This window comes from Mobula birostris, chromosome 4, assembly GCF_030028105.1.
Source record: "Mobula birostris isolate sMobBir1 chromosome 4, sMobBir1.hap1, whole genome shotgun sequence".
Taxonomy (NCBI): Eukaryota; Metazoa; Chordata; class Chondrichthyes; order Myliobatiformes; family Myliobatidae; genus Mobula; species Mobula birostris.
The window spans coordinates 15,523,522-15,538,473 of NC_092373.1; the positions used below are offsets into that span (position 1 = coordinate 15,523,522).

General features: G+C 44.5%; 1 protein-coding gene across 2 annotated transcripts in view; it reads right to left on the reverse strand.

Annotated features, from left to right (window-relative positions):
* LOC140196174 (P2Y purinoceptor 1-like) overlaps positions 1-6,407 on the reverse strand; it is a 37,555-nt gene extending 31,148 nt beyond the window's left edge. For both annotated transcript variants that reach the window (XM_072254935.1, XM_072254934.1), the window contains exon 1: positions 6,226-6,407. The gene's annotated coding sequence lies outside the window, so the exon portion shown is untranslated. The remainder of the gene's footprint in view (positions 1-6,225) is intronic.
* Positions 6,408-14,952: the final 8,545 nt, after the last annotated feature.

Sequence of the window (14,952 nt, forward strand, 5' to 3'; positions counted from 1 at the left end):
GGCACTTGTACATACTGCTACACGAAACTATCCTGAACACATTTGATCTTCTCGATTGAATCGGCAATTTTCTGGAAATTAATTGAAATTTCCTCACGAATCAGCTCCGTAATAGAGGTTGAAATTTCCCTTTGAATTAGCTCTGATATAGCTTTCAAAGTCACCGGTGGTTCAGTCGGAGGGAAATCGGTACCTTTCGGTCTACCCAGAGGTTTGCCGTCCTTCCCGTTTTTTCCATTCTTAGACATAGCAGACCTTAAAAACATCCGATTATCGAAGAGCCCAATTTGTTTCAAAGTATTGTAAAAGTCGATGCCTTAATGGTTAATTAAAATATAGCTGATCATAAGAAGAAAAACTCATAGGTAATGGAGCAAGTCAAGAACACGACTTCACTCCATGAGCGCTACCGGAAGTCCCCCATTTGATAAACTCCATCCTATCCAGCCCTTTGGTAGTATGGGATCCCCAGTCAATATGTAGGAAGTTAAAATCACCTACTATAACAATGTTATGTTTCTTACAACAATCTGCAAATTTCTCTACAAATTTGTTTCTCTAAATCCACCGGACTATTGAATGGTCTGTAATATTGCCCACATTATTGCGGTCAGTCCTTTCTTATTTCTTAGTTCCGCCTGTAATGCCTTAGTAGACGAGTTCTCCAGACTGTCCTGAACTGCATCAAGAATTGCAAACATTCCTGTCCGGATAGTTCACCTGAATTTGTTTCTCTTTCAACTCAACATCTCGCATCTGCATTTACAGTGTGTACAGGGTGCAAAGTGTTGAAGGACATTTGACCTGTATCGATCAGCTCCCTTTATCAACCAGCTCGGCAAGGTGGACTTCATTGGAAACGCAAAACTCAAAACAATGAAAATACTGGGAATCTGAAAAAGCATTAGAAAATTCCTCAAGACACTCTGTATGCAATCATCCAAGAGGACAACAACCCAACCTTGTGGTTTTAGGCTTATGTGCCTCAATAGACAATAGGTGCAGCAGTAGGTCATTTAGCCCTTCGAGCCAGCACCACCATTCACTGCGATCATGGCTGATTATCCAAAATCAGTACCCCGTTCCTGCCTTCTCCTCATATCCCTTGACTCCACTATCATTAAGAGCTCTATCTAACTCTTGAAAGCCTCCAGAAAATTGGCCTCCACTGCCTTCTGAGGCAGAGCATTCTACAGATCCACAACTTCTCTGGGTGAAAAAGTTTTTCCTCAACTCCGTTCTAAATGGCCTACCCCTTATTCTTAAACAGTGGCCCCTGCTTCTGGACTCCCCCAACATCGGGAACATATTTCCTGCCTCTAGCGTGTCTGATCCCTTAATAATCGAATATGTTTCAATCAGATCCCCTCTCATCCTTCTAAATTCCAGTGTATACAAGCCCGGTAGCTCCAAACTTTCAACATATGACAGTCTCGCCATCCCAGGAATTAACCTCGTGAACCTACGCTGCACTCCCTCAATAGCTAGAATATCCTTCCTCAAATTTGGAGACCAAAACTCTACACAATACTCCAGGTGTGGTCTCACCAGGGCCCTGTACAGCTGCAGAAGGACCTCTTTGCTCCTATACTCAATTCCCCTTGTTATGAAGGCCAACATGCCATTAGCTTTCTTCACTGCCTGGTGTACCTGCATGCTTAATTTCAGTGACTGATGAACAAGGACACCTAGATCTCGTTGTACTTCCCCTTTTCCTAACTTGACACCATTCAGATAGTAATCTGCCTTCCTGTTCTTGCCACCAAAGTGGATAACCTCACATTTACCCATATTAAACTGCATCTGCCATGCATCTGTCCACTCACCCAAACTGTCCAAGTCACCCTGCATTCCCATAACTTCCTCCTCACGTTTCACACTGCCACTCAGCTTTGTGTTATCTGCAAATTTGCTAATGTTGCTTTTAATCCATTCTTCTAAATCATTAATGTATATTGTAAATAGCTGCAGTCCCAGCACCGAGCCTTGCGGTACCCCACTAGTCACTGCCTGCCATTCTGAAAAGGACCCATTAGTCCCTACTCTTTGTTTCCTGTCTGCCAACCAATTTTCTATTCATATTAGTACCCTACCCCCAATACCATGTGCTCCAATTTTCCCCACTAATCTCCTATGTGGGACCTTATCAAAGGCTTTCTGAAAGTCCAGGTACACTACATCCACTGGATCTCCCTTGTCCATTTTCATAGTTACATCCTCAAAAAATTCCAGAAGATTAGTCAAGCACGATTTCCCCTTCGTAAATCCATGCTGACTCGGACCGATCCTGCCACTGCTATCCAAATATGCCGTTATTTCATCTTTTACAATTGACTCCAGCAATCTTCCCCACCACTGATGTCAGGCTAACTGGTCTATAATTCCCTGCTTTCTTGCTCCCTCCTTTCTTAAAAAGTGGGATAACATTAGCTACCCTCCAATCCTCAGGAACAGATCGTGAATCTATAGAATATAGAATAGTACAGTACATTACAGGCCCTTCGGCCCACAATGTTGTGCCAACCCTCAAACCCTGCCTCCCATATAACCCCCCCCCCACCTTAAATTCCTCCATATACCTGTCTAGTTGACTCTTAAACTTCACTAGTGTATCTGTCTCCACCACTGACTCAGGCAGTGCATTCCACACACCAACCACTCTGAGTAAAAAACCTTCCTCTAATATCCCCCTTGAACTTCCCACCCCTTACCTTAAAGCCATGTCCTCTTGTATTGAGCAGTGGCACCTTGGGAAGAGCCACTGGCTATCCACTCTATCTATTCCTCTTATTATCTTGTACACATCTATCATGTCTCCTCTTATCCTCCTTCTCTCCAAAGAGTAAAGCCCTAGCTCCCTTAATCTCTGATCATAATGCATACTCTCTAAACCACGCAGCATCATGGTAAATCTCCTCTGTACCCTTTCCAATGCTTCCACATCCTTCCAGAACTGGACACAGTAATCCAAGTGTGGCCGAATCAGAGTTTTATAGAGCTGTGTCATTACATCGTGACTCTTAAACTCTATCCTTAGACTTATGAAAGCTAACACCCCATAAGCTTTCTTAACTACCCTATCTACCTGTGAGGTACCTTTCAGGGATCTGCGGACATGTACCCCCAGATCCCTCTGCTCCTCCACACTACCAAGTATCCCGCCATTTACTTTGTACTCTGCCTTGGAGTTTGTCCTTCCAAAGTGTACCACCTCACACTTCTCCGGGTTGAATTCCATCTGCCACTTCTCAGCCCACTTCTGCATCCTACCAATGTCTCTCTGCAATCTTTGACAATCCTCTACACTATCTACAACACCACCAACCTTTGTGTCATCTGCAAACTTGTCAACCCACCCTTCTACCCCCACATCCAGGTCGTTAATAAAAATCATGAAAAGTAGAGGTCCCAGAACAGATCCTTGTGGGATAATCCTCCAATCTGAATGTACTCCCTCCACCACGACCCTCTGCCTTCTGCAGGCAAGCCAATTCTGAATCCAGCTGGCCAAACTTCCCTGGATCCCATGCCTCCTGACTTTCTGAATAAGCCTTCTGTGTGGAACCTTGTCAAATGCCTTACTAAAATCCATATAGATCACATCCACTACACTACCCTCATCTATATGCCTGGTCACCTCCTCAAAGAACTCTATCAGGCTTGTTAGACATAATCTGCCCTTCACAAAGCCATGCTGACTGTCCCTGATCAGACCATGATTCTCTAAATGCCCATAGATCCTATCTCTAAGAATCTTTTCCAACAGCTTTCCCACCACAGACGTAAGGCTCACTGGTCTATAATTACTCAGACAATCCTTACTACCTTTTTTGAACATGGGGACAACATTCATCTCCCTCCAATCCTCCGGTACCATTCCCGTGGACAACGAGGACATAAAGGTCCTAGCTAGAGGCACAGCAATCTCTTCCCTCGCCTCGTGGAGCAGCTTGGGGAATATTCCGTCAGAACATTGGAAAATAATTACCAATGTGTCCACGATTTCTAGAGCACCTCCTTAAGTACCCTGGGATGCAGACCATCAGGCCCTGGGGATTTATCAGCCTTCAGTCCCATCAGTCTATCCAACACCATTTTCTGCCTAATGTGAATTTCCTTCAGTTCCTCCGTTACCCTAGGTCCTCTGGCCACTATTACATCTGGGAGATTATTTGTGTCTTCCCTAGTGAAGACAGATCCAAAGTACCTGTTCAACTTGTCTGCCATTTCTTTGTTCCCCATAATAAATTCACCTGTTTCTGTCATCAAGGGCCCAACTTTGGTCTTAACTAATTTTTACCCCTTCACATACCTAAAGAAGCTTTTACTATCCTCCTTTATATTCTTGGCTAGCTTACATTCATACCTCATCTTTTCTCCCCATATTGCCTTTTTAGTTATCTTCTGTTGCTCTTTAAAAGTTTCCCAATCCTCTGGCTTCCCGCTCATCTTTGCTATGTTATACTTCTTCTCTTTTATTTTTATACTGTCCTTAACTTCCTTCTTGAGCCATGGTCGCCCCTTACTCCCCTTAGGATCTTTCTTCCTCTTTGGAATGAACTGATCCTGCACCTTCTGTATTATTCCCAGAAATACCTGCCATTGTTGTTCCACTGTCATCCCTGCTAGGGTATCTTTCCAGTCAACTTTGGCCAGCTCCTCCCTCATGGCTCCATAGTCCCCTTTGTTCAACTGTAATACTGACACTTCCAATTTTCCCTTCTCCCTCTCAAATTGTAGATTAAAACTTATCATATTATGGTCACTACCTCCTAATGGCTCCCTTACCTCAAGTTCCCTTATCAAATCCGGTTCATTGCACAACACCAGATCCAGAATTGCCTTCTCCCTGGTAGGCTCCAGTACAAGCTGCTCTAAGAATCCATCTCGGAGGCACTCCACAAACTCCCTTTCTTGGGGTCCAGTACCGACCTGATTTTCCCAGTCTACCTGCATGTTGAAATCCCCCATAACAACCGTAGCATTACCTTTGCTACATGCCAATTTTAACTCTTGATTCAACTTGTACCCTATATCCAGGCTACTGTTTGGGGGGCCTGTAGATAACTCCCATCAGGGTCTTTTTGCCCTTGCAGTTTCTCAGTTCTATCCATACTGACTCTACATCTCCTGATTCTATGTCCCCCCTCGCAAGGGACTGAAATTCATTCCTCACCAACAGAGACACCCTACCCCCTCTGCCCACTTGTCTGTCCTTTCGATGGGATGTATATCCCTGAATATTCATTTCCCAGCCCTGGTCCTCTTGCAGCCATGTCTCTGTTATTCCTACAACATCATATTTGCCAATTTCCAACTGAGCCTCAAGCTCATTCACTTTATTTCTTATACTTCGTGCATTCATATATAATACTTTTAATCCATTACTCCCCTCACTTTTCACATCGGTTCCTATTGCACTTGACCGTACTCTCCGATCCCTTCCTGAGCTTTCTGTCCCGTTAATTCTGTTGTCTTTCTTAACTTTTCTTATTCTCTTTCCCTTTAACTCCATCCTTATATTTCCAGTTCATCTCTACCCCCCCCCCCCCGCCACTTAGTTTAAACACACCAGTATAGCAGTGGCAAACCTGCCTGCGAGAATGCTGGTCCCCCGCCTGTTAAGGTGCAACCCGTCCCTCTTGTACAAATCATCCTCACCCCCAAACAGATCCCAGTGGTCTAAAATCTAAATCCCTGCTCCCCGCACCAGCTCCTCAGCCATACATTCAGATCCCCTATCTCCCTGTTCCTGTCCTCTCCAGCACAAGGAACTGGAAGCAAACCGGATAACCGTCCAGAGAGCTATGCCGGTTGAAATCAGGATTTTATGCTTTGGCTTTTGGTAGGGTCACCCATGCCGAACAGGTTAAAAGGTAGAGGCCAAACTACGAGTCTTCCAGGTTCGGGGGTGTAGCCCAGGGCTAACAAACCTGACTTGTAAAGAAATGTCACGGAAACAGCAATGAAGAACCCTTTTACATCTGAGTGCGACCGTTTTCCTGACACTCCACTCGGGACTTGCAGTAAACCGAGGGATAGCTGCTGAACGCCGCCGAGATGGAGGGCTTCCACTGCTGCTCTCAACGCTAGCAGCGTAATGAGCAGCTAAACCTCTGTATGCAATGTGAGACCATTAATGTGCCAGGTCGAAGATCTTTCATCAGAGAGGAGCAAGTTCTAAAGAGGTGCAATTATAACCGCATCATACGCTATCAAATTTACCTTCCACAAGATATTCAGCAAATGATCCAACGCATTCCTTAGGAGATGGAGAAAACTAGTGATGCTACTGGTGGTTTCTTGGAAGGAGAGTCTGGGTTCGTATCGACGGAAACTCGAATCCTAGTCCGAGCTCTCTTCCTCTCTCTTCTCTGGACAATTCCGCAGGGTTCTCTCAGTCAGCCCGTTCTTCCTCTTTACATCTCATGGGGCGTGACTGTAAGCGCCACACCGCGTTCCCTGACATTTCAGCTCCGATGACAATCAAACCGGAAGTATTCAGTGAAGTTTAACAAAAAAAAAACGTAGTTACAATAAGATCGATTCTCCTCAAACGTGATTTTAACATAATCAGTATAGGGCTTCTGACTTGTCACCAAATTTTTTTTTCTCTTATAAAACATTGTCCTTGATCGGTGGCGCTTAATTCATTCATGACATCTACTTTTTAAATGTTTTCGGCTCCTTTTATTGTACACTCTAGTTTAAAGTACTGCTCTTTTATCACATTTCCTCTACCTTTATATTCTCTCCGATCTTCAGCCTGTTTTTCTTTTTAGTATTTACATTTGGGTACGATATAAAAATGATCTGCCCAAGGATTAATGTTCGAGTCTTTACTGTTTTACAAGCTAGATGAATATAAAATTGCTGATGACTCAAAGATTGAGATACAAACTAATATACATGGTTAATATTAGTAATATAAAAAGGTAGGTAAAAATCTGACAAATAGATTATACTGTAGGAAAATGTAACATTGTCCGTTTTGGCAGGAAAAGGTTAAAATAGAAGCACATTCAACCGGTGAGAGAATAGAGTGCCGGGCGAAATCTTCGAGTGCAGAATTCAGAATTAGGTTTAATACCACCGGCATATGTCGTGAAATTTGTTAGCTTTATGGCAGCTGTACAATGAAATACATAAACACAGAGCGATAAAAATGTGAATCGCAGTATGTATATATAATAGCAACACACATCAAAGTTACTGGTGAACGCAGCAGGCCAGGCAGCATCTGTAGGAAGAGGTGCAGTCGACGTTTCAGGCCGAGACCCTCCATTCCAGCATCTCCAGAATTTCCAGCATCTGCAGAATTCCTGTTGTTTATGTATATATAATAGTTAACTTAAATAAGTAGTGCAAGAATAGAAATAAGAAAGTCGTGAGGTAGTGCTCATGGGGTCAATGTCCATTCAGAAATCTGGGAGAGGGGAAGAAACCGTTCCTGAATCACTGAGTGTGTGCCTTCAGGCTTCTGTACCTCCTTCCTGAGGGAAACATTGATAATAAGACATGACCTGGGTGATGGAAGTCCTTAATGATGGACGCTGTCTTTTTAAGGCATCTGCTTGAAGATGTCCTGGATATTACAGAGGCTAGTGCTCATGATGGAGTTGACTAAGTTTATAACTCTCTGCAGCTTACTTCCATTCTGTGCAGTAACACCCCCCCCCACCCATTCCTCCATATCAGACAGTGATGCGGCCAGCTAGAATGCTCTCCACCGTACATCTATAGAAATTTTTCAGTGGTTTAGGTGACATACCAAATCTTTTCAAACTCTTAATGAAATATAGCTGCTGTTGTACCTTCTTTGTAGCTGCATCAATGTGTTGGGTCCTGGTTAGATCTTCAGAGATATTGAAACTAGAGAACTTGAGATAGTTTACTCTTTCCACTTCTCATCCCTCTGAGAACTGATGTGTATTCCCTCACCTTACCCTTCCTGAAGTCCACAATCAGTTCTTTGGTTTTACTGATGTTGAGTGCAAGGTTGTTGCTGCGTCACCACTCAACCAGCTGATATATCTCACTCCTGTATGCCCTCTTGTCACCATGTGAAATTCTGCCAGCAATGGTGGTATCATCAGCAAATTTATAGAAGGCATTTGAGCTATGCCTAGCCACACAGTCATGAGTGTAGAGAGAGTAGAACAGTGGGCTAAGCACACGACCATGAGGTGAGCCAGTGTTGATCGTCAGCTGTTTCTGTCTGACAAATTGTGATCTTCTGGTTAGGTACCTCAGGATCCAGGTACAGAGAGAGGCACAGAGGCCCAGGTTCTGGAGCTTTTTATTGTCATTTCGACCATAACTGCTGGTACAGTATACAGTAAAAATGAGACATTTTTCAGGACCATGGTGCTACATGAACTGTTACATAGTCTGGTTGTAAGATCCCCAATACTTCAGTGCCTTTTGTCAGATGGCAGGAGGGAGAAGAGTTTGTATGAGGGGTGTGTGGGGTCCTTCATAATGCTGTTTGCTTTACGGATGCAGCGTGTGGTGTAAGTGTCGGTAATGGCAGGAAGAGAGACATTGATGATCTTCTCAGCTAACCTCACTACCCGCGGCAGGGTCTTGCGATCTGAGATGGTGCAATTTCCGAACTAGGCAGTGATGCAGCTGCTCAGGATGCTCTCAATACAACCTCTGTAGAATGTGGTGAGGATGGGGGGGGGGGGGGGGGGAGATGGACCATTCTTTCTGCGAAGGCTAAGTAGAGACACTGCTGGGCTTTCTTTACTATGGAGCTGGTGTTGCGGGACCAGGTGAGTGTCATATGGGGGGGTGGGCGCTGGGAGTGGACCCAAATGCAAGACACTTAAGTACTAGGAGCAGGACTTGACAAGAGAGCTGGGACAAGGACATAGACTTGGGCTAGGACATTAGCTAGGTAAGCATGACCAGGACAAGGAACTGGGAACTAGGAGCCTGGGCTTGGACTCTGAGCCGGAGATTGGACAAGGACCCAGAACCTGGGTCTTGACTTGGGCTCGGACCTCAGAATCAGGAGAGGACATGGCGTGGCTACAGGATTGGGTACTTCATGGCTTGGGTTCGGCCTCCGAGCCAGAGACTGGAAAAGGACACAGAACCAGGTTCTTGACTTGGGCTCGGACTCCGGAACTAGGCAAAGGCATGACGTGGTCTTGGGAGACAGGAATAGGTGAGGCCACAGGACAGAACGAGAGACTCCTGGGTAAGACAAAACGCTTGGACAGGACGGGGTTCTTGGATGAGGCTTGGACAGGATGGGGGAATCCCAGCACCAGGACAGGCTAGACACATGGATAGGATGAGAACACGAAGCCTTGACTTGGTCGAGGAAGACAGGAATGCAGAGCCTTGGTAATCTTGAGAGACAGGAACATGGAACACAGAGCCAGGACCCCTCCTTGGAAACAGGGCGCAGGGCCGGGACTCATACACAGAATACTGAACATGACAAGACGGTTCCCAACACAAGGTAGCGGCAAACAGCCGAATCTACCTAGTGAAGGCATGGACACAGAGGTGGTTCCCAACACTATGTAGCAGCAAATGGCCGGACCTACCCAGCGAAGGCGTGGACACAGACAGTTCCAACTCAATGACAGACAGTTCTTTATCTTGACACAGCAAGGCTCCAGTCTCGCTCTGGTGGTTGAACTTAACCAGGTTGCAGGGCAAGGCTCCAGGAGGAAGGAGCAGAGAAGGGATTCAGACAGAGGGTTTTGACAGGAACAATCCAGCCACTGAAGCTGACCCAAGGAGCTATTTATGTAGCCAGCCCAAAATGTGAATCAGCTGCCTCAATTAGAGCACCCAACAGAAAAATGGAAAACCAGAAAACCTGGAATAAGGAACAATGGACCAGACCATGAACCGGAATCCGGACTTCACGGACTGGACCTTGACAGTGAGATTCTCCACCAGGTGAACACTAAGAAATTTGGTGCTCTTAACGATCTCTACAGAGGAGTTGTTGATGTTCAAAGAAGAGTAGTCATTCCGTGTCCTCCTGAAGTCAACAACCATCTCTTTTGTTTTGTTCACATTCAGAGACAGGTTGTTGCTCTGCACCAGTCCGTTAGCCACTGTACCTCCTCTCTGTATGCTGACTCATCGTTCTTGCTGATGAGACCCACCACAGTCGTGTCATCGGCAAGCTTGATGGTGTGGTTCGAGCTGTGTGTTGCAGCACAGTCGTGGGTCAGCAGAGTGAACAACAGTGGACTGAGCACACAGCCCTGGGGGGCCCCCGTGCTCTGTGTGATGGTGTTGGAGATGCTGCTTCCAATCCAGACTGATTGGATCTCCCAGGCAGGAAGTCTAGGATCCAGTTGCAGAGCTAATCTAGGATTTGATCAGAATTCTAAGAATAACTGTGTTAAATGCAGAGCTGTAGTTAATAAACAACATCCTGACATAGATATTTGCATGGGCAGCTTGTTCCACACTCATATGACCCTCTGAGTGAAGATGTTTTCCCTCATGTTTATATTAAACTTTTCACCTTTTATCCTTAACCCATGACCTCTGGTTGTAGTCTCACACAACCTCAGTGGAAAAAGCCTGCTTGCATTTACTCTATCTATACCCTTCATAATTTTGTATATCTCTATCAAATATCCTCTCAATCTTCTACATTCTAAAGAATAAAATCCTAATCTATTCAATCTTTTTTTGTAACTCCAGTCCTGCAGTCCTGGCAACATTCTTGTAAATTATCTCTGTACTCTTTCAACCTTACTTACATCCTTCTTTTAGGTCGGTGACCAAAACTGCACATAATACTCTAAGTTAGATCTCACCAACATCCTATACAACTTCAACAAAACATCCCAACTCCTGTACTAACTACTTAGATTTTTGAATGCTAATGTGCCTGAACAATTCTCTATGACCCTATCTATTTGTAACACTATTTTCAATAAATTATGGACCTGAATTCCCTGATCCCTTTGTTCTACAGTTCACTGTGTAAGACCTACCTTGGTTGGTCCTACTGAAGTGCAACACCTCATTTGTTGGCATTAAATTCTATCTACCATTTTCAGCCCTTATTTTGAGCTGGTCCAGAACCCACTGCAAACTCTGATAGACCATACAACCATAAGATATAGGAATTGAATTAGGCCATTTGGCCCATTGAATCTGTTCTGCCATTTCATCATGACTGATCCAATTTTCCTCTCACCTACAATCTCCTGCCTTCTCCCATATCACTTCATGCCCTGACCAATCAAGAATCTGTCAACTTCTGCCTTAAATATATATAAAATCTTGGTCTCCACAGCTGTCTGTTGCAAAGAATTCCACAGATTCACCACTCCCTGGCTAAGAAATTCCTCCTCATCTCCGTTCTAAAAAGACACTCCTCTATTCTGTGACCTCTGGTCTTAAACTCTCACCGCAGGAAACATCCTCTCTATATCCACTCTATTAAGGCCTTTCACCATTCAATAGGTTTCAATGACGTCACCCATCATTCTTCTGAATTCTAGTGAATACAGGCCCAGAGCCATAAAACTCACTTCATATGACAAGCTGTTCAATCGTGGAATCATTTTCGTGAATCTCCTCTGAATCTTCTCCAGTTTCAGCATATGGCCCTAAAACTTCTCACAGTATTCCAAATGAGGCATCAGCAGTGCTTTATAAAATCTCAACATTACATCCTTGGATTTCTAGTCCCCTCGAAATGAATGCTAACATCAAATTTGCCTTCCACACCACAGACTCAGCCTGCAAGTTAATTTTTAGGGAATCCTGCACAAGGACTCCCAAGTCTCTTTGCACCTCAGATTTTTTATATTTTCTCTCCATTTAGAAAATAGTCAACCATTTCATTTCTTCTACTAAATTGCACGACCATACACTTTCCAACCCCGTAGTCCATCTGCCATTTCTTTCCCTCTTCTCCTAATCTGTCTAAGTCCTTCTGTCACCTCTCCACGTCTTCAAAACTACCTTAACTAACTTTGCAACAAAGCCATCAATTTCTGCAGCCAAGTCATTGACATATAACATAAAAAGAGTCAGTCTCAACACAGACCGCTGTGGAACGCTACTAGTCATTGGCAGCCAGCCAGAAAAGGCTCTGTTTTTCCCCACTCATTGCTCCTTCCAATCAGCCATTGCTTTATCCATGCTGGAATCTTTCCTGTAAATTCATGGGCTCATGGCTTGTTAGGCAGCCTTATGGATTGCACCTTGTCAACGGCCTTCTGAAAATCCTAGTACAAAATATCAACCGATTCTTCTTTGTCTATCCGCTTGTTACTTCGAAGAATTCCAACAGATTTGTCAGGCATAATTTTCCCATGGGGGAAGCCATACTGACTATGGCCAATTTTATCATTTGCCTCAAAATACCCTGAGGCAAATACCTCTCATCCTTAATAATTGACTTCAATATCTTAAGAATGACATCAACTGAGGTCAGACTAACTGGCCTATAGTTGCCTTTCTTCTGCCTTGCTCCCTTCTTGAAGAGTGGAGTGACATTTGAAATTTTCCAGTGTTCCAGAACCTCTCCAGGACCTGGTGATTCTTGAAAGATCATTATTAATGCCTCCATGATCTCTTCAGCCACCTCTTTCAGAACACTGGGGTGTACACCATCTGGTCCTGATGACTTATCTACATTCAGACGTTTCATTTTTCCAAGAACCTTCTTTCTAGTTATGGTAACTTCACACATATCTTGACTGCTGACCCCTGGACCTTCCACCATATTGCTAATGTCTCCCACAGTGAAGACTGATGTGAAATACTTATTCAGTTCATCTGCTATTTCCTTGTCCCTCATTACTACCTCTCCAGCAGTCCAATATCCACTCTCATCTCTTTTACACTTCATGTGTCTGAAGAAACTTTTTAACATTATTGGATAATCTTCCTTGCTGCCCACGACACCCAATCTTGCTGTCATCAATAAATTTACCTATTAAGGAACTGGAGCTGCAGCTTGATGACCTTTAAGTCACACGGGAGAATGAGAAGGTAATAGATCAAAGCTGCAGGGAGGTAGTCAGATTTAGGTTACAGGAGACAGGTAACTGGCTGACTGTCAGGAGAATAAAGGTAGCTTAACATCCAAGGACACACATTGTATTGAAAGGACAGCAGGTAGGCAGAGGTGGTGGCATGTCTCTGTTGGAAAAAAAAATCATTAGAAACTGCAAAGGTAAAAAGACCCTGATGGGAGTTATATACAGACCCCCCCCCAAACAGAAGTAAGGATGTGATCTACAGATTACAATGGGAGATAGAAGATACAAGCCAAAAGGGCAAAGTTATGATAGTCATGGGTTTTACAATATGCAGGTAGATTGGGAAAATCAGGTTGGCGCTGGATCCCAAGAGGGGGTATTTCTAGAATATCTACAAGATGTCTTTTTTGACCAGCTCATGGTTGAACCCACTAGAGGATCAGCTATTCTGGAGTGCATGTTGGGCAATGAACCAGAATAGATGAGAGAGCTAAAGGTAAAAGAACCCTTAGAGGAAAGTGACCATATCAGTATTACAGTGGAGTAAAGGAAATTACAGAGGCATGAGAGTGGAGTTGGTCAGAATTAATTGGAAAGGACAGTGGCAGGGCTGGCAGCAGAGCAGCAATGCCTGGAATTTCTGGAAGCAATCTGAATGGCACAGGATATATACATCTCAAGGAGGAAGAAGAATTCTAAAGGCAAGATGACACAACCATGGCTAACAAGTGAAAGCCAACATAGAAGCCAAAGAGGTCATATATTAGAGCAAGAATTAGTGGGAAGTTAGAGGATTAGGAAGCTTTTAAATACCAAGAGAAGGAAACTAAAAAAAATCATTAAGGTAATGATGGAATATGAACCTTATATGCCCACTTTGAAAGAGAATAAACTACAGCTGTGAAGATCCCTGCTGCACTTAATGACCCTGTGATCTCTGTCTCAGTGTCACGGTCTTGATCGGTTATTCCCTGTGTCCCTTTAATCTTACTTTGTGTCACGATCAGGATCGTTGACTCCTTGTTTTCCTTAATTCATTGTTTCCCCATGTTTCTTGGGCTCTGTAATTAAAGGCACTTGAGTCTCGGCTGAACGAGCAGTACTTAGTGTCCGGCTTACAGCTACTTGGCGCTAGATTGTCATCAGACGTCACCGAAGCAAGTGCGAGCAAGTCACCCTGCTGGAACAGGCCAAGTTACATTGCCGGAGCTACTCAAGTCTTCTCCCCGAAGCGAGTGCCAGTAAATCGCCTCTCCTCACCGGAGCCAACCTGTTAAGTTACCTTGCCTGATCGAGCCGCTAAGCTACCTCGCTGGAGCGGGATGGTCAAATTAACCCGCTGGAGTGAGACTAGAGCCACTCTCTGTAGTTCCTGGGCCACGTCAAGGGCTTGCCACAACTTGGAGCCATTTCGTGTCAAGGTATGAACTGTCTATCATTGTGTGGTACCGTCTCTTCGTGTCCTCATCTCTGCTGGGTAGGTCCAGCCGTTTGCCGCTACCGAGTGGGGAACTGGCTCTTCGTGTTCTCGTCTCTACTGAGTAGGTCCAGCCGTTTGCCACTACTCTGAGTTGGGGAATCCTGTCTCTCAGTGTTCTGCGTCCTGTGTCTAAAAGAAGAGTCCTGGCTCTATGTCCTGTGTCCAAGGAGGAGCCCCGGCTCAGTGTTCCATGTCCTGTGTCTAAGAAAGGTCCAGGCTTCGATGTTCTGCATTCAGGCTTCTGACATCTTGAGTTCCAAGTTCCGGGTCTCGAGTTCCAAGTTCCAGGTCTAGCCACGCTTATTCCCGCTTCTGCTTTGCTCACTCCTAGATTTCTCTCTGAACAATCCTTGCTTCCCTGCTTTTCTAGTAAGGATTAATAAACTTTATTCTTGTTAATGCTACAAAACGTGTTTGTGTCTTGCATTTGGGTCCACTTGTGCTCCGCAATTGTGATACTCAGAGGCTGATGTTAGGCTGCCTTTA